Source organism: Notolepis coatsorum (assembly GCF_963971535.1).
Source record: "Notolepis coatsorum genome assembly, chromosome: 17".
NCBI classification, from domain to species: Eukaryota; Metazoa; Chordata; class Actinopteri; order Aulopiformes; family Paralepididae; genus Notolepis; species Notolepis coatsorum.
In genome coordinates this window covers 16,270,891-16,282,795 of record NC_140181.1, presented here as the reverse complement: position 1 = coordinate 16,282,795, position 11,905 = coordinate 16,270,891, and the positions used below count along the sequence as shown (strand labels likewise).

The window sequence follows — 11,905 nt, the reverse complement described above, 5'->3', positions numbered from 1 at the left end:
CGTGATGGGATTACTGGGATTATTCATTTTGGAGTACCTTCTGACTAAGGTAAGGTCTATTTTACCGAACCTAAAACATGCTTTTGTATCGATCACAGCGTCGTCTTTTACCGAACCTAAAACATGCTTTTGGTAATGATGCAGTTTTGTAAAATGACCCCTCCCCCTTGATGATTTTGTGAAGAAACATCTATATATGGTATATACCTGATTTGGAAATAATATAGGTTTCAGGCGAGCAACCCGAACGAATTGGGCATATGCATATAACACGTCATCTAGAAAAAGACTGGATTCTTTTGAAAAGGGGCGATGTGTAGCGTGGAATAGCGCACAAACTAAAGTATGTAGAAATGAACTGGTTTGTCAGTGTTGGACTATAAACAATGCCGGTCAAATGAGCCATACTATTGTCTCCATAGCTATAATACAGAACACACGATGGGTCCGCAAACATCGCGAAAATGGTAAATAACGCTGGCGCCATTGAGTAAAGATGGGAAAACAGCGTGGCAGTCAATGAGTTAAAAGGGAATGTTCACCGCAAAGAGACATTAAACTCACTTACCAGATTGAGGCATAACGGATTCATTCCCTCTACCTGACTGTGCCAAAGCCATCTCTGCTAATAAGAGGTATCGGCGGTGCAGGATGCTAGTTGACATGTAGCTCTACTACCCTCACTCCATTTTTTTAAAAGAACTACTCCTTGGCCATTTGCCATGCCCTCTGTCTTTCAGTCAGCCCTTGGTAATTAGTAGCACTGCACGTCACACAGGTGGCCAATCCGCAGAGCAGAGGGGGCGGGGTATGAGGGGGAGCGGGGGAATGAAATTAAATGCACACCTAAAGCTTTTTGGGGGGGGGGGGGGGGGGGTAATTAGAGTAATGAGTCTGAAAATATCACAGACCTGTTGATCTTTGTCTAGGATTATTATAATTATCTTGATATTGTTTGTTTACTTACACTTGTATATAGTTGTTCGGTCACTGGTTCTCGCACAGGAAATTATGAAAAATGTACATTGCTTTTGACTCGTCCCCTCTGTCCTTGAAGGGTCGATCTCGCCGTTTTTCATAGTAATGGTCGGTACTTAAGATGGCAGCGGGGTTCCCCCCCTGAGGGGGAAGTGCAGAGAGGAAGTCAATGAGGGCAGGTTTAACGACTAATGAAAGTGTGTGTTTGGTAGGAGTGACAACCTTTGACCCGCATTGTCTGATGCCCGCCTTTTGTGGCTCAGTGTACCTTTGTAAAGCGGGACGCTGGAGCTTAAAGTTAGTCAGTTGTAGTTTAGTTTAGTTATATCTCTGGCCTGATGATAAATACAAGAGAGACCCAGAGTGGAAATCCCCTAAAATAGTTGTTCTGTATCTATAGTTATCTACACAGGGAAAAGAGGCAACATTAAATTGGCACATTAAACAGCACCAAAAAACAATGCCGATTTTATTTTGCACATAATCTCACACACAATCATTTACAATAACTCTAAAAGCATTTTGCACACATTCATTTAGTTTGACAAAATGAGTTTGGACATCAAACTCCTTACAGGATTACCTTAGGGCCAACAATTGAATAACTATAACGCCTGAAGCTGGTAAGAGTTGAGAAACCAGCACCAGTGAGGTCAAGAGACTTTATCTCAATGTGCAAAAAGTGGACTAAAAAGTGCATGAAAAAGGCTCAGAGAAGCCAGTAGAATCCTTGCACATTAATTTGGGGAATGCTGTCAGAAATCTTACGTCACAGAAACTCAAGTGTGAGTCAAGTCTCAAGTCACAGAAACTCAAGTGTGAGTCAAGTCTCAAGTCACAGAAACTCAAGTCTGAGTCAAGTCACAGAAACTCAAGTCTGAGTCAAGTCTCAAGTCACAGAAACTCAAGTCTGAGTCAAGTCACAGAAACTCAAGTCAGAGTCAAGTCTCAAGTCACAGAAACTCAAGTCAGAGTCAAGTCTCAAGTCACAGAAACTCAAGTCTGAGTCAAGTCACAGAAACTCAAGTCTGAGTCAAGTCTCAAGTCACAGAAACTCAAGTCTGAGTCAAGTCACAGAAACTCAAGTCAGAGTCAAGTCTCAAGTCACAGAAACTCAAGTCTGAGTCAAGTCACAGAAACTCAAGTCAGAGTCAAGTCTCAAGTCACAGAAACTCAAGTCAGAGTCAAGTCACAGAAACTCAAGTCAGAGTCAAGTCTCAAGTCACAGAAACTCAAGTCTGAGTCAAGTCACAGAAACTCAAGTCTGAGTCAAGTCCTTAGTCACAGAAACTCAAGTCTGAGTCAAGTCCTTAGTCACAGAGGGTTGAGTCAAAGTCACGTCACAAGTCACACCTGGACCTGAGTCCTGCAGGATCCTCACCGTGTTCCAGACCGTTCCTACTGAACCATCATGGAATAATTTATTTGGAAAGTTCTCTCGTTTGCCAATATCGATGCTGACAGGAAATAAACGGGGGTTCAAGCTGGGAATTATTTTAAAATTCGATTTGTTTATGCAAATATCGTTTGGTCTCAAAAAAACATCCCCTTGTTTATTTCCCTTTCTCTAAGTGTATTGAGAGGGATCCAGATGCGACTTTCAATTAGTAATCGAATAGTTCCCAGTGACTATCCAATAGTAATTCTGTCCCAAGTTTAAGCTGTTCCCAAGCAATGCAATTTCGATGAAACGCTCTATAGCTTTCAATGAGCAGTAGCCATGGTTACATCATCCACAGAACATTCAGTTCCCAAAATCCTATTATGTGAAACCATATGTGAAAGGGTTTAAGGTTAAGTAGTATTTTGACAATTGTGCTCTTCACTGTGTCTTAAAGAGGTCCTGGTAGTGATGGATAATTTCCTCATAAATACTTAATGAAAACCCACACAATGACCACCAACTTTATTCCCCACATGAGAAAGAAGTTGCAAGAATACCACTGCATCCGAATCTTTCATTTTCAGACATTTATTATTAATAGACGAGGACATAAATGTACAGTATGGGTATAAATGACTCCGGAATGTTCTGAGATTCCATCTCCACACACACACACACACACACACAAGCGCACGCGCACGCACACACACACACACACACACACACTCAGGTGAAGCAGTCCATGCTGGCCTTGGCTCTCTCCATCTCGTGTAGAAAGTTGTAAAACTGGGGGAGCGTCAACTCTGGAGGAGATCAAAGAAAAAGAAAAAACAACCAATTTACACCATAAGTACTCTGTACGTCATCGCCTCTAAGTACTCTGTACGCCTCCCAGGAACGAGACACTAGCCTGGCAAGACCTTGGAAACCCTGTGTGATTGATTGATTGATTGAAAAGTGTATTAACAGATTGCAGAATGGGTACAGTACAGTACAGCTCAATACATACAATTGTTAAGGGGATGCAGACCAGAGAAAGACTTTCGTCTTGTTTACATCAAGCTTTGGAATACTGACAAAGCCATACTTGGTCATTTACTGTACAACTGGGTTAGGACATTTGTAGGGGCCAGTTTCGAATTGCAGTCTCCCGTAGGTGTTCTTTGAGAGTGTTTTTGAAAGTGGGTAGTGATTCACATTCCTTTACAGCTTTGGGTAGGGCGTTCCACATTGATGTGGCATACTGTGTGTTCTCAGCCTGGCGAGACCTTGGAGACCCTGTGTGTTCTCAGCCTGGCTAGGCCTTGTAGACCCTGTGTGTTCTCAGCCTGGCGAGACCTTGGAGACCCTGTGTGTTCTCAGCCTGGCGAGGCCTTGGAGACCCTGTGTGTTCTCAGCCTGGCGAGGCCTTGGAGACCCTGTGTGTTCTCAGCCTGGTGAGACCTTGGAGACCCTGTGTGTTCTCAGCCTGGCGAGACCTTGGAGACGCTGTGTGTTCTCAGCCTGGTGAGACCTTGGAGACGCTGTGTGTTCTCAGCCTGGCGAGACCTTGGAGACGCTGTGTGTTCTCAGCCTGGCGAGACCTTGGAGACGCTGTGTGTTCTCAGCCTGGCGAGACCTTGGAGACCCTGTGTGTTACACTGTGGTGGGCTGAGTTACACTGTGGTGGGCTGAGTTACACTGTGGTGGGCTGAGTTACACTGTGGTGGGCTGAGTTACACTGTGGTGGGCTGAGTTACACTGTGGTGGGCAGAGTTACACTGTGGTGGGCAGAGTTACACTGTGGTGGGCTGAGTTACACTGTGGTGAGCGGAGTTACACTGTGGTGAGCGGAGTTACACTGTGGTGGGCTGAGTTACACTGTGGTGAGCGGAGTTACACTGTGGTGGGCAGAGTTACACTGTGGTGGGCAGAGTTACACTGTGGTGGGCTGAGTTGGACGGCCCGTCAGCCCTAATTGCTGTGCGACTGGGCTGGGTGGCCCAGGTGTATGAGAGAGGCAGCAATGGCTGCCGTTCACTCTCCTCTCACCTGGCTTCTACACTCTCTCTCTTTCCCTGGTTTTCTTCACACCTCTACACCCTTCTTCATTTCCACTCATCCACACATGCTTTTACACAACTGATCTGCTAATCTCACACATCCCACGACGAGGTCATTTGGTTTTTGTTTAATTATTTCGTTTAAATAAATAATTTTAATTGATCATTTTGGCGTGTGGTCGCAGAAGTTTGTGTAGTCACATGTTTTTCGCAGGGACTACATTTTGTGTAACCTAAAGGGTAAATGGTGAATTTAAATAGCAGATTTTATCCAAAGCGCTTTACAATTTTTTGTTCCTCACATTCACTCACACACCAACGGCAGAGGCAACCATACAGGGTGCTGCCAACCTGCTCATCGGGAGCAATTGGGGGTTAATTGTCTTGCTCAAGGACACTTTGACATGCTGCCCGGGAATCGAACCGGGGACCTTTGCGATTACCAGATGACTGTTCTGACATCCTGAGCCACTGTCACCCCCTACCTTCTTCTCAGTGAGGTAAGAGTAGTAGTTTAGTGCTAGTTTAGTAGTAGTTTAGTGCCTACTACTTATAGGTAAGTGGCTTTGAATATGGGTTCCATATGTGAAGGATTTTAGTCAGACTCCCTCAATGGGAGTTATTGGAGCGGGGTTGGCTGTTCCTGTGGGTCACCTCCTGGGTGAGTACCTGTTGGGTAATATGGCGATTAATGGTGATTGCCCGTTTGTTGGGCAGGATGTTCTCAACCAAATACTAAACATGGTAGCTCTAGCTTGTTTTGGCTTAGGCAGAGCTTCGGTGTTGTGTTGTGGCATTTTAGTTTGTTGCTTGCCCATTTCCTGTGGTAGGAATAGAATTGATTAAAAGAAGGAGAGACCTCAGGCGGCTGGGTGGCGCAGCGGACATTGCGCTCGTCGTCACCAACGCAAGAGACACACCATCTCGAATCCGGCTGTCAGCGTTGCCTCCGGCTTGGGCCGGCCGGCCGTCATACTGACTCAATTGGCAGAGTCGGCGGGAGGGGAGTCGATGGGTGGTAGTCTGGTCGTTGTAAACAGCGACTCCTACGGGTCGGTCAGGGCGCCTGCACAGCAAAGACAGGAAATGGCGGGGGCGGTGTGCGCCTCCCACACGTTACACCTCGCCAATGAGAGTCCACGCTGGCAGGTGAAAAGAAGCGACTGGCTGCCTCCACATGTATCGGAGGGGACATGTGATGGGCTTCTATCCTCCCTACGACCGACCAGTGGGGGGTACATGCGAGCAACGATCAGGACAGGGGAGGGAGAGGAAAATTGGGATGGGAGAAAAATCACAGAAAAAGGAGAAAAAGTAGGTAAAAAAATGGAGAGACCTGCCTTCTTTTAAAAAGCCTTTAAACCTTGTGACGACTAATACATGTAATGTTTAACCTATTGAAACCGGGAAACACATTTGTGTGTATATGAAGGCTATAAGATAGTCAAAAGAGACCCTCTCTCCTCTCCACTCTCTCTCCACGAGTGCAACATAGATAAAGTTAATGAGGCATCATAGCCGTTGCCCGGATTCCCCCGGTCAGCTTGGAAAGAGGAGGCGTTCCTAATATGTTGCGCTTCAATGTAAGCTGTGTATTCAACACGTCGGGCACAACAACAGGGGACGGAAGAAGCCGCGAGATACAATACACACGTGCATTCCTAACAAGCAAGGCCTCGTACATACTTGCAGGTGGTAAAGGATTCATTTTGGATAGCTTAGCGGTTGGTGGTTTTCACGGCTCTCGTCTATGGAATGTTCCGATGTTGCCAGTCTTAGTGCTACTAGTGTTGTCATGGCAACAGAGGCCACAGAATAGTGTAGTTGTATTTCTTCCAGCATGGCGGGCCTTGGTGGCCTTTAACCACCAAGAAAACGCCGGGGCATTGTTCAAACTGGAGGGGCATTTGAAGGCAAGGCATACTGTATCAAAGTTCTATAACAAATCTTTTTGGTTAATCGGGTTAACCGCACTACTGTCAAGAAAACTACTATCGCACTCATAACGTAGCCTGAAGGGCTTCTATGATCCTCTCCTTCACTAAACAAATGATCATAATTACCATCATAACCATAATCATGTTTTCCATTGTATTAGTCAAATACATAAGGAAATCGGTTCAGTTTATTGAAGATATAATAATGAAAAACTCACGTCTGCTGAATCAGTGCCATTGACATAAACAGAACCATCAGCTATAGTCCAATACCTGCGTCATTTCCAATAAACCCATCCCAGTGAGCTGTGCTTGTGATTAGGCTGATCTTCCCAGATGTAACGACTACCGATCTGCCAACAACAACAACAACAACAACAACAACAACAACAACAACAACAACAACAACAACAACAACAACAACAACAACAACAACAACAGAGACTCACCCATATAGACGTTCTCGGTGGAATTCCCCTTCCTGATGACCAATTTCAGCTGAAAGAGAGGAGTTGATATTCAAACAGATTGACTTTATTTTCTAATTGTGTGTGTATGTGCATTCGACACAGATGTATGTGTGTGTGTGTGTGTGTGTGTGTGCAATTGTGCATGTGCAAGCATGTATGTGTGTGTGTATGGCGCTGCACCATCTCGTCATACCTGTAGAAAGATGTTGCTAACCTTCTGAAACTCACTGGTGCCAACGGTTACTGTGGAGAAAGACACACCGTATTCAGACCACAAGATACCCAAGTTTCATGTTTTCAAGTTTGTTTATTATTTGTCACATATAAAATACATGTACTTTACGGTAAAATACTTCTAACACACACTGGTCACACAGTTCTTCACCCAGGCTGAGCCCAGCCCTGCTTCACACTCACACATCATTCACATCTGGGAGCTGCCCAGGACAACCACAGTCAGACACTGCTGAGCAGCTACACTGGAGCAGTTGGGGCTTACTGTAAGTGCCTTGCTCAAGGGAAATTAAACAGTGGATGTTGAGGGAGGGGGAGGGGAGAGCATTGCTTCTCCCTCGCCGGATTTTCCCCCTGGTCCAGAAATCGAACCTGTGACCTTTCTTTAACCTTTAGGCCCCACAGCTTATTGTCATTATACACTAGAGTACAGATGAGAGCTGGGGGGATAAACACTTTCTCCAGTTTAGCAGCTGGGGGCAGCTTTCTGTATTTGTTATCTATGTGAGAGTGCCTCGCGGTTCTACGCACAAGGTGACTCACATTCCTGACAGAGCGCTCTGAATGTAAAGTAAGTAAACTTTTTAAATTTTTTTTTACGTGACAAAAAAAAGACAGCAATTAAATTACAAAAAAAGTGTAGCCTAGCAGTGTAGCCTAGTTCCCAACAGTCACGAAATACACTCCCAAAACGATCCCAACAGGGCTTTTGAGGTGATGAAATCACTGCGCCCAGGCAGCAGTGGTTCAGCAAAAAATTATTCCGAGTATATATCTGCTTAGAAAACGAAAATGTCTAATTTTAAATTTGTTTCCCCACATGGTAAATACACAGGTCACAACATGTTTACAGGAAAGTTTTGGAGTTGTATTTGGAGTGTATTTCGTGACTGTTGGGAACTAGGCTACACTGGCACACCTACTTCCAGTGAATGACGCTAAGCTAGGCTAAAGGCGCGGCTGTTCCCTAAGCCTAATGCATGCACAGAGAAGAAAAGGGTATGTATCTGCTTGTCTAACTCCAGGATAGATGGAAAATAAGCAAATTTCCCAAAAAGTTGGCTTGTTCCTTTAAGAGTAAGAGTAATTACAACTATTCACAGGTCGGGATGAAAACCTTGTCAGTCAGATTGGTTTAAATGGTAAATGGCTGCATTTATATAGCGCTTTTATCCAAAGCGCTTTACAATTTGTTCCTCACATTTTTACCCATTCACTCACACACACCGACGGGCGGAGGCAACCATGCAAGGTGCCGACCTGCTCATCGGGAGCAGTTAGGGGGTAAATGTCTTGCTCAAGGACACTTCGACACGCTGCCTGGGAGGAGCGGGAATCGAACCGGGAACCTCCGGATTACCAGATGACTGCTCTACCTCCTGAGCCACTGTCAGATTGAGATGTCTTATACTACTTACATACGCCTACTGGATTGCGTCCACTGAGGGAGGTGCTGTAATTATAATTATTACCCACAGCATCTGTAATTTTAACAATAAACAAGTTCCAGTTGCAAGCTTGAAGACAGCGTGTGGGATCTTCTCTCCACAAGTCTGGACGGTAAAATAATTGGAGCAAATGACTGTTCTCCACCAAACTCAAGAGGTCATCTGATAATAGCGATCCAGTTCCAACCAACCATTCATCTCTGTCATGTAACATTGGCAGCAGTGTAGATTATGATATTTTACATCGGGTCGTTTGAGGGGAAATCACAGAGATCCCTTGTTTCATATAAAGGGTCTTCTGAAATTACACAAATAGCATATGAATATTATATTACAAGAATTTCCCCCAATAGAACTAATCCAAATAGTAAATGGACTGCATTTATGTAACGTTTTTATCCAAAGCGCTTTACAACTTACACCTCACATCCACTCACACATTCATTCACATGCCGATGGCGGAGGCAACCATGCATACAATCTAATTAAAATAGGGCTATAGTCAGTGACTGTTTAAAGAAATAGCCAGCACTCGCATAAATATCCTTTTGCTACTTTTTATTAAACACGGGCAGCGATCATATTCACTGAACCTCCGGTCAATGGTCTCCGACTACACACCCTCAAGACCCCTACGCTCTGCATCTTCTGGCCGCCTGAGACCCACTTCTATCTGAGCTCTGGGGGGTCATCATCAAGGAGAAGCAGGCTATTCTCTATCCTAGCTCCACAATGATGGAACGAACTTCCCACCAGTCAGGACAGCCGAAACCAGACGAATTTTCCGCCGTCGACTAAAATCTTCTTAAGAACTTCGTAAGAACAAACTTAAGAAAGCATGAACGCGTGTTCTTAAACAGCCCAAGTGTTCTCAGCTGCGCTCCCTTGAATGAAGTTCTTAAAATTGAACATGCATTTTCATACACGTGAATTTGCATACATAAACGCCCCGCCAGCTCCTTATAAGAGCACGCAGGACCGTGTGCAGAGTCCCCCCCCATACCCCCCAGGGAACGTGAAAGCAATTTGCAACTGATCAAAATTAGATTAGATTCAAATGCATTGTCATTTTTATAGCACAGGTATAGTACAACGAAAATAAGTTTGGAGTGCAAATGTAACAGTAAAGTGCAATAGTAATATACACTTTGTAAGTCATACTGGCCAGCAGTGTAACTAGTAAGAGTAGGTACGGGATAGGTACAGATATATAGTATCTAAAGATATGTAAAGGGGATTATATGTAGGTATGTGCAGACAGAGGTGGATATAGGCTGTCAAAGTTAACACGGTATTAACGCGTTATCGCCCGATTCTATTGACGCCACTATTTTTTTTAACTCACGATTACTCACTCAAACTTTTTTTTTTTTTTACTAGACTTCACTCAGGTGTATTATTGATGCTCTCATTGATACTATGTTTGTTTCTGAAGTGTGTGTGTGTGTGTGTGTGTGTGTGTGTGTGTGTGTGTGTGTGTGTGTGTGTGTGTGTGTGTGTGTGTGTGTGTGTGTGAGATAGAGAGAGAGAGAGAGAGAGGGGGGTGAGAGAGATGAGGAAGGGGCAAGAGAGAAAGAGAGCTGAGAGAGTGTGTGTGTGAGAGAGGGGGGGTGTGTGATTACTCAGCTTTTGTGTGGGTGAACAAGTTCCTAACGTTTTCTTTCCCCTATTATTTCATGCACACTTTGTTCATTGTTTTAAATTATTATTTTCTTTTAAGTTATTTTGTGCATCACTCAGTTTTGAATTTGATGCAAATTTGCAATGCATGAGGGTCATCCTTTTGTGTTAAATGGCTGCATAAAGCAAGCATTTGTTGACATGCATGTTGATAAGAGTATTAAAACTTGGAACTTGAAAAAGATCTGTTTAAGGTAGAATTTTTTTTTTTATTAATTTGCGATTAATCGCGAGTTAACTATGGACAATCATGCGATTAATCGAGTTAAATATTTGAATCGATTGACAGCACTAATATATACAGGGCCGCCTCAGGGGGTGTGCGAGCAGTGCGGTCGCACAGGGCCTCGCGGGAAGCGAGGCCCCCCTTCCCGCGAGGCCCTTTTTCATCACAGACCTAAAATCTAGTTTTGCTTATATGCTTATATATTTCACATTAGACACGTTTGTAGAATGTGTCTGACTTGTTCCTGGCTCTGCAGCAGACATACTCACTATTGGAGCTCTGGGGCTCTGCAGCAGACATACTATTGGTTTCAACGAAGGGAGGGGTTACATGTGTACAGTCGGCCGGCGTGCGTCAGCTGCGTTTGACTATTTCGCGCATGCAGCATTGGAGGTTATGCTTATGCCAGCCAAGAGGAAGAGGACGGTCGTTCGGCAAATGGACTGAAGATGAAAGTTGTTGCATGTTAGACAGTTCAGTCAGGCTAGCCATGTCGGCTTAGCTAAAGGCAGGGACAGCTAGTTAGCTTTAGCTACGTTATAATATCGAGTGCTAACGTGTGGTTCAGTCGGGATAGCCATGTCGGCTAGTAGCTAGCTTAGCTAAAGGCTAACTAGCGCTAGCTAACCTAGAGAGAGCGCGTGCAGCATTGTTATGCCAAGATGAAGAGGACGGTCGTTCGGCAGATGAACTTCGTCAACTCCACGCGGTTGTCTCCATCCTCTTGGACGTTTGGTGAGTTTTTAATGCACTCTATTCTATTCCCGCCGTGGATATATCTCTCTCTCTCTGGGCCGGCTAGCTATCGTGGCTAAGGCTAACGTTATGTTGGCTAACGTTATGTTGAGCCAAGCGGGCCGGCTAGCTAACGTAGCTAACGTTATATTGAGCCAAACGGGCCGGCTAGCTGTTGTAGCTAATGTTATATTGAGCCAAAGCGGGCCGGCTAGCTAACGTAGCTAACGTTATATTGAGCCAAACGGGCCGGCTAGCTGTTGTAGCTAATGTTATATTGAGCCAAGCGGGCCGGCTAGCTAACGTAGCTAACGTTATATTGAGCCAAACGGGCCGGCTAGCTGTTGTAGCTAATGTTATATTGAGCCAAGCGGGCCGGCTAGCTGTTGTAGCTAACGTTATATTGAGCCAAACGGGCCGGCTAGCTGTTGTAGCTAATGTTATATTGAGCCAAAGCGGGCCGGCTAGCTAACGTAGCTAACGTTATATTGAGCCAAACGGGCCGGCTAGCTGTTGTAGCTAACGGTGTGTACCTGGTGTCAGTACCTGGTTACTCTATTTGCAGTTAGCCTATTTAGCTGATGTCGGTCGTTGGCTCCTTGCTACTTTGTTTTCTCTGGTATAGACCCTCTTCTCTTTGGATTTAAGTGTTGATCTTTGTCCTTTTGGATCTATGTATATTCATGTTGCCTTTGTGAAGTTATCTTTTCCTTCTGTTTTGTTCTTCCATTAAAAGTTGAATATCCTTTAGGGGCTCATCTTAGCTGTCTT

At 44.7% G+C, this 11,905-nt stretch overlaps 1 long non-coding RNA gene across 1 annotated transcript; it reads right to left on the bottom strand.

Annotated features, from left to right (window-relative positions):
- Window positions 1–3,091: 3,091 nt before the first annotated feature.
- On the bottom strand, window positions 3,092–7,056 carry LOC311243650. Its single transcript, XR_014620664.1, has 3 exons — window positions 7,005–7,056; window positions 6,791–6,839; window positions 3,092–3,165 (listed from the first exon to the last, which is right to left on the bottom strand). It is a non-coding gene; the product is annotated as an uncharacterized lncRNA (long non-coding RNA).
- Between the last annotated feature and the right edge of the window lie 4,849 nt (window positions 7,057–11,905).